The sequence below is a fragment of the Palaemon carinicauda genome, chromosome 23 (assembly GCF_036898095.1).
Source record: "Palaemon carinicauda isolate YSFRI2023 chromosome 23, ASM3689809v2, whole genome shotgun sequence".
NCBI classification, from domain to species: Eukaryota; Metazoa; Arthropoda; class Malacostraca; order Decapoda; family Palaemonidae; genus Palaemon; species Palaemon carinicauda.
This window is the reverse complement of record NC_090747.1, coordinates 49,598,255-49,607,571: the sequence shown is the minus strand read 5'-3', so window position 1 is coordinate 49,607,571 and position 9,317 is coordinate 49,598,255.

The window sequence follows — 9,317 nt, the reverse complement described above, 5'->3', positions numbered from 1 at the left end:
AAGAAGGAAAATCTTTATATCAAAGTTGTGAAAAAAATGAAAAAAAAAATTGTTCAGTAATATTGAAAATTTATTTCATCGAAACTGAGAGAGAGAGAGAGAGAGAGAGAGAGAGAGAGAGAGAGAGAGAGAGAAAGAATGACTGTATTGAGATTCATAATGAAATATTCGGAATAAAGCTTTTGTCATGTGTGAATTTTTATTTCCATTGCTACTGTATTATATTCCCTATCATAATATGTATTTTGGAAATATTGTCATAAAGACATTAATATTAGCCTACTTTCATAAATGTAATGTTCGGAACCCGAAAAGAAGCACGAATAATAAGGCTGGCTGTACAGGACAGGTGTCAAATAAATGCTCTGAACTCTCCAGGTGACGTCATAGAGCACAGCCGAGCTCCCAGCACCATGGGCGGTTACTCACCTTATCATATTACATCTTGAGTAGTAGCATGTAACTGTATATTAACCTTGATTAATCTATAGGTACTAAAAAAACGCTGTTTTGATGTTAGTACATTTTTGGGGGGTTTGGGGGCTGGGGTAGAGGGGGGGGGTGCCTTTTCTTTTCCCTAATATTCAGGAAACTAATTGAGTCTTATGCAATATTGTTATTACAGATCTGATATGCAACGTTAATGATATAGCTTAAATAACAAAACAGTGTTTGTGTTATAATTTAACCGAAAATCTCAAACAATGAAAAGCTCATCAAACAAATTCCAGGGTGACATGATAAAATTATTTTGCACTCACACTTCCAAAAATGACCGCTAAGAAAAAGTGGCTGATTTTGCAGCTGTTGTAAATGAATGTGAAATGCAAGAAAAAACGTTGGATATTCCCCAAGCCGAAGCCATTCGCATAGCTTTGAGTTACTGTAGATTAACCATTAAAAGAAGTTAACTTGTGAACCCTAGGCTTTTTTTTTTCTCTTATCCATATACGTATTTTCATATCTTTGTTGACAACTTAATATCCAGTCATGTTAGGTCTTTTATGTATAAAGCTTGACGGTTTGTGCATAATTGTTAATATTTTTCAATGTAGGTGAATACATTTACAGTAAATGTATAATATTCCACATGATAGACTAGATATATATAGTAAACACACACACACACGCACATACACACACTCACACGCACACACACACACACAAACACACACACATATATATATATATATATATACATATATATATATATATATATATATGTATATATATAATATATATATACATATATACATATATATAAATATATATATATATATATATATATACTGTATATATATATATATATATATATACAGTATATATATATATATATATATATATACTGTATATTTGCTTGTTTGTGTCTTCGTATCTGTGTATATGTTTGTAAGAGTATCTGCAGCCATTTTTTTTTTCATAAAAACGTGTCCGTTATCGAAAGCTCTACTTTTCAAATGACTGATGTATGACAATGATGATTTCCATTTCAAAGGATGTCGTTTTGGAAACGCATGGAATATTAAGTAATAAAAAAAAAAAAACATTTCCTTTCAAATGAAAGTAAGTTCTCTTCTAACAGGAGCATATAAGCAGACGGTGAGTTATAGGTCTCAGCCATTCAAACGTCAATATGACTTTCAAGTAAGCTAACAAAGCTTCTGAATTTTTCGGAGCCAACTACTGACTCAGGTTTTGCTGTGAAATGTGTTTGCTTGGCCATTAAAAATTTTATAACCAAAAAAAATATTTTCTCGAGTTGTATATTTTGATATATTCTGACTGATGGTGGAATAAATGGAAGTTATATTTATAATAACGTTTTCGCAGCATTTATATTCAGATAAGATAATAAATAACAAGTATTTTTTATGTTATCAGAAAAAAAAGAAAAATAAGAAGAAAAGTTTGAGCCTTTGCTTCTTTGAATTAACATAATGAAAGTAAGCAGTAGGGGAAAAAAAGAATCAGATTTTAAGTGAGCAATTTACTTAACATTGCTGATGAAGACGCAATCAAATGAGAGTCTAACTTCCTTATAGACAAAGGAGTTATTAAACGTCACTTATAAACTTAAAAAAAAAGTGCCCTGCCTTTCTGTATGGTCAATTTATCGCCGAAGGTTATCTAATTATGATTGCAAGTTAATACTTTGTCAATTCTCAATGAAACGAAGGCAACTAACATTATTTGGAGGGAGCATGCGTATTTAAACAACCTGTTCCAGTCATGAACGGCACTAAAATTAAATTACACTGGTGCAGGAAATTACAGGGTGCAGGCAAGAAGAGGTTATCAGGGCGGGGGGAGAACAATAAGGAAAATACAGAGAGAGAGAGAAAAAAATACCGTTACAGTGTACAAGCGTGTGTGAACATGTGGTTACAACGTTTAGGCTGAGGAATGTAGCGTACAATCTTTTTTTAACTTTGTAAAATGTATACAGCATAAATTATACAGAACAGCATCAATGACTCATATCCTGACAATTTCATAGGCAGACACATACAAATATATTAAAAAAAAAAAACATATAAATGCAAGCACATACGATTTTGTAACTAGCAAGTCCGAATGTTAATCAGGTTTTGTGGTTTGCATTCTGGGACAAGTGTGGGGAAATGAACATATGTGAAAAAGACACATTTTTTCCCCTATATATACAGAAAGCTATATTTTATACTACAATTCTTAGTTATCAGATATCAATGCACAAGGGATCTATGAACCATCGAACACATTAGTTTTCGGGCTCTATTTTATCGCGGAGATATAAGTTCTAATTCGTCAAAAATGGATTCATAAATAAATGCTTCCTATTTGAATTTACTGATCGTGTTCGGAGTTACAGATTTCCCAGTGGCTTTGCTTTTGTTACCTCGGTGCCCGGATAGAATGAAGAGATGGTGGACACGAAAGGGGATTTGCATATAACAGATGGGAAAATCAATAGGACAATATTTGCTTTCAGAACAGTTGCTCGATATATGGTCAGGATTAAATATGGTGAACACATGGATTGGTTTTGGAAGTAATTCCTTGAAAACATCCCCTCAGTCTGAGGAAAATAAACACATTTATTGGTTTTACATGGATTGAGAAAAGAAGTAACAATAAATCCTGCATCAAGCCTACACCTTCTTAATTCTATGCAAATATAAACATAAAAGATATAAATGACCACAGATTCAAACACAGGCAGCATTGAGTTAGATTATTTCTGGTTGTTGTACAGTACGCAGCATAACTCAAGGGTCTTTTTTATTTTTTTTTTCATTTAGCATCAAACGAGCGATATTAGTTTACCACTTGTTATTAAAACTTTTATTTCACTCTGTAACCATTTGTTTGTGTGAGACAACGTTGCTCCTTTCTTATGGGAATTTCTATAATTGAAAAATAAGAATGATCGTTTGGAACAAAAATCAAATATGTTACTGTAATACGACTATTCATGGAACTGTATTTAGATAGAAGGAGATTGGGAAAGAGGGCGTCAATACTGACCAGCATTTTTAACTTTGCCCTGGCTATAATTTATGTATTGGGGTTATAAACTAAAAGTTATTTTTTTTTTTTTTTATGTCGTTTTGTGTATAAAGCAAAAGTTATTTAGAGTCTTGGTTTCGAAACTTTTAATAGATTATAATAAGCCATACTGGGAGTTTAGGTTATAGTCAGAACTGCCTATATAGGTCTAGTCTCAGGATGGTCTTCTTCAGGGAGAGGAAATAAGAATAAATAAATAAGTTAGTGATTTATTCCTAGATATTAGAAATGTAATTAATTTATACTTCTCTATCAAAATTACTTTCACTTTTCGAACGGAATTCTATAATTGGCTTAGACATATTCACCACAGCTACTATGTGCTAATTCCGCAATAACAACGTATATCTAATAATAATAATAATAATAATAATAATAATAATAATAATAATAATGTTGCGATTGGAAAAAGAATGTTTTGTCTGGTCTAATCCAACCAAGGTTATTAGACCATTTTTCTTTGCTGAACCCACAACATCAGCAAATGTGTATCTTGACATGCTGGAGGATTATGTTACCCTAAAATTCACCCAATGGTATTTTTTCGGCCAAAAACTGGGGATTTGGTTTTTCATAACTTTCTGGATGACACTGCTGTATTAGGAGAGATGGCCCAGAGCAGTGGCCACCACACTCAACAGACATTACCCTTTTTGAGTTTTACTTATAAATGTTAGAGCAAGGATAAAATGTAGAGTATGCCAGTACGTTTTTTTTAGATCTTAAATATAAGAATAACAGCAGGACAAGCAATGCTAACTTTGAAGATACTGGAGAATACCTGTGTGAAATAGAACACCACTAAGACATTACAGGCAACATAGAGAGATCAGGTCGAAATTTACGACTAACGCCAAGAAACTTTAGTCCTTGTTATTTGTCTGTAATTAAAGTCTCACTATTTTGTTGATATAATTAAACTGTGCTGAATCTACCTAAAATATGGTCTTTATTGTGATCCTGTATAATATTTTTTTTTAAAACACCAAATTTACATGAATATATAGCCTTTTGTTTTAATCCTAACATATCCTATTAAATTACTTCACCATAAACAGCAAATCTTGTTTAGCTAAACAAATAACAGTGCTAATTCTACTCTAAATCCTCTTTAGGAAAATTCTAGAATTTTGTGTTTTAGAAGTATAGTTTATTAACAATGACATTTCATCAAGACTTTATCTCCCATCATCGACATTATTAGAATCAAAGATAAAAAAATATTTCACATTACAAACGTGCATATAACTCTAATTCCGTTTTTTCCATATCCATTTGTGTCTTTTTATGTCATTTAATCCGATGTTTAACTTCTTAGTGTTTAATGAAAAGAAACTGTAGCTTTTTATATCATGGTATCGAAGTAGAAAGCTAATTTACAAATCGCATTAGGCCAATGCTTATATACTTACTTCCTGCTTTCCCTCAACGGTGAACACTTGAGAGCCACAGATGTTTCTCCGGGGTAATTCTTTATATTTTCTTCTAATAAACTAATATTGTGGTAAAGTATACCATTCACTGGGTAATACCTTCTGTAGTTCTCCAGTTAATGAATGATACTTATTATTATATAAAGATGAGGACATTAATCAGAAAAAAAAAATAATCTCGAAAGCTGATTCATCTTATATGAAGTTGCATAACTACGGTTTTAAAGTGTTGGATATAATTCTATTGTTTGTAATAGCTGCAACTATTGTCTGATGCTAGGGGACTGGGGATTAAGCCACTCACCCTCCAAACCTTGATAGGTATTGACTGGCGATGGAGGTATTAAGGCAAAGTCTTTTCCACCATATATAATTAGGCTGATGATACATTGGTTGAGTAGATAATTTCACGTTTGTGTCGTGGGTCAAAATGAAGCCAAAGCTGTAGAATCCAAACACATACGTGTTAGAAGCAGATATCCCCGACCACCAACAACCACACCCAAATTCTCTGTTGAATCTTGGTGCATTCATAGATGATTATGTTTAATGTTACGATTATTTTCTCTGCATAGGGTAATCCTGTGTTGAAAAAAAAAACGTTATTTAGTTTATATATTCTTTAGTAATGTCTATACAATTAAATAATTATTATTACTCTAATATTATCCTATTTTTGATATAAATATCAGATTTAATATTTCAGGTACCTTCAATTATGACGCTTACTGTACAAATCCAGATATAGATAGCAATGGACAAGAGGTAGAGTTATGCGGTAGAAAGGACAATATAGGGAACAATTAGAGATCAATATTACTCTGATGGACAAAATATTATAAGATAATTGAGATGGTAAAATACAGAGAGAGAGAGAGAGAGAGAGAGAGAGAGAGAGAGAGAGAGAGAGATATTCATTAAGAAATCATCAGTAATCATCAGGGTATATGGCTTTAGTTTTGGTTAGAGAACATACGCATCAATTGGTGTATATTTTCATATACATGCAAATAGCAATGATAATAATAATAGTTACTGTTAACATTGACTATAATTGAAATACACAAGGATTAACGTAAGTCAACAGCTTAGCTTGACCTATGCAAGTTTCTATATTTGGCAAAGATCCAATCTCGCACATAAGGTGCCATGACAGAAAGCCCTTTAACTGGTTTGCAATCGTAAGGGGGAAGGTTAGCCAGCTTCTAAAAGCAGGCCATTTGCATTCACTCTAACGTCCAGCTCGTTACAGAACTCTCTATTATGTAGGCGCATTCGGGAAATATAAGCTCGACAAATTCTTCGTATGTGATGTCAGCTGCAGCGTCGAGACAAATTGAATATAAATTGCATATTTCCATGTGGCTTGTATAATTCCATTTATGCATCCCAGACACCAAATATATAAGAAAATTTTATATCGGATAAATCTATTCTATCTATCGGATATCAAGGCCATAAAAGATTTATTTTTTTTAACATTCGTGTAATAGGGATATCACCTATTTGGAATAGTAATCTCTCTTGTATCATTCGCCTCAGAAAAAATAAATTATATGATTTTTTGATACTTTTCTCTTCAGATGAATTGAAATTTAAAGCCATATTATTACCCAATGGCGTTTGAAATCATTGGAATTTGACACTAGGGTTTTTCATAACCTCTCTAGTCCTTATTATTTAAAATTTAGTTGAAAAGATTCCTTTGATGAAGAACATTTCTTGGTAAATAATGATTATCGATTCAAACTATTGAAATCATTAATTATCTATTTGGATGCAATATGAACACCTTTATTTAAAAAAAATCATTATTAATGGCTTTACGAACAATCTATATGACCTAATTGCTAAACAGAAACTGCCAATGTACTTAGATAGAAATACTCAGATTTAGTAACATTAAATAGATATTGTCAGGTTTTCTGTCGAAGTTTTCAAATTTTTGTTGGTATGGGGTGGGAGAGCAAATAATATACAACATTAGAGCTCTAGTAAGTAGCATTTCCTGGCAAATAGTTCTCATATATATGTAAGTAAAAAGCTGTAGAAGTCTACGACTAGGTCTTACCTGAAAAACATCAAAAGATTGTTACAAAAGTTAGAGACTAATGATGATGTAAAAACTTTAAACACTATGAAACATGCAATGGCCAGCTTAAACATGTTTTTTCTTATATGAGAGAGAGAGAGAGAGAGAGAGAGAGCCTTATTTGCATTATTGCCTTATTCTATGTTTGGGTTCCCCCAGGTCCCTCAGTGTGAGGCACCTCGTATATCCACCAGAGAGTTGCTAATGCACTTCCGGTGTATTTTGCATTTTGCAGTCTTGGATGGTCTGGGATGCATCTTAGGTATTTATCGAGCTTATTCTTAAACACATCTACGCTCACTCCTGATATGTTTCTTAGATGAGCTAGCTGCGCATTAAATAGTCGCTGCATTATCGATGCTGGTGCGTGGTGGATTAATGTCCTGTGCGCCTTCCTTAATTTTCCTGGTGTATTTTTTGGCACTATTAATCTATCTCGGCTTGCTCTTTCTGATATTTTTAGCTCCATGATGTTTTCAGTAATTCCTTCTATTTGCTTCAATGCTTGTATTATCATGTAGTGTTCTCTTCTCCTTTCTAGACTGTATAGTTTTAAAAATTGCAGTCTTTCCCATTAGTCAAGGTCCTTAACTTCTTCTATTCTAGCAGTATAGGATCTTTGTACACTCTATTTGTGCAATATCCTTTCGGTAGTGTGGGTACCATATCAAATTGCATTACTCGAGTGTAAAACGTACATAAGTTATGTAAAGCATAATCATGTGTTCAGCTTTTCTTGTTTTAAATTGTGTGAATAACATTCCCATTTTTGCTTTACATTCAGCCAACAGTGTTGCTATTTGGTCGTTGCATAACATATTCGTATTTAACATTAAACCAAGGTCTTTAATTGCTTCTTTGTTTGTGATTGTCTCGTTATTAGGTCCCTTGTATGCATATACCATTCCTACTCTGTTTCCATAATTTACTGATTCGAATTTATCGGAGTTATATACCATCCTATTTTTCTCCGTTCATTCATTTATTTTGTTTAGATCTCTTTGTAGTGAGTTCCTATCTTCATCACAAGTAATTTCTCTACCTATTCTTGTGTCATCCGCGAAACTTCTCACTACAGAGTTTTTAACATCACAGTCTATGTCTTAGATCATAATACCAAACAACAGTGCAGCTAATACAATACCTTTTGGCACGCCAGATATTACCTGAGCTTCATCTGATTTTTCGTCATTTCCAGCCACTATCTGTTTTTTGTTTTGCGGGAATTCTTTTACCCATTTTCCTATCTTTCCCACAATATTATGCTTTCTCATTTTTCTCTAATATATTATGGCCTACCTTGTCAAAGGCTTTTGCAAAATCTAGATAGATCACATCTGTGTCTTTTTCATTCATCATATTTTTGTATATGTTTTCATAGTGTGCTATCAGTTGACTTTGCATACTTTTTCCGGGCACAAAACCGTGTTGACCTATATTAAACGAATTATTTTTAACCAAAAGATTCATAATTTTCTTTTTTATTACCCTCTCATACACTTTCCTAATATGTGATGTTAGACTAACAGGTTTATAATTGCTTGCCTCTAGTCTTGATCCACTTTTGAAAATAAGGGTTATATAAGCTAATTTATGTTTAACATATATCTCGCTCATATCTACACTTTGTCTTAGCTGTATTGCAAGCGGTTTCTCGATAGAGTGTGCAGTTTTTTTAACAAAATCGCTGGAACTCCATCTGGTCCAGCTGCCGATCCATTTTTAATTTCGCTTATAGCCTTGACAATATCTGCTTCATTAATATCTATATCCGTTAGATATTCAACACTTTCTTCTCTCATTTCTGTTTCATTATTCTCATTCGCAATTCTTGGCGTGAACTCACTCTTATATACCTTTAATTCATTCTAACACATTCAAGGTGCATATACAAAAAGTCATTCAGAAAACTTTTCTGGCTGTGAACCTTAAGTTAATAGCAAAAAATCCTACAACTCTGGGTTCTTTGTTCTCCCAAAAAGATAAACTTCCGACTTTGATGCGGTCTTTGGTGGTATATTGCTCTACTTGCCCGAAATGTAAGATCAGGAAATACGTGGGAGCCACTAAAAGATTGCTCAAAGTCAGAATCGATTCTCATCTCGGAGTCAGTCACTGTACGGGATGTACTTTAAAAACGAAAGAATTTTCCAACATACGAGAACATTTTAACAAATGTAAAACTTCATTTTCATATAAGGATTTTCTCATTGTCACCCAAGCGCCCAATGACTATTCTCTCT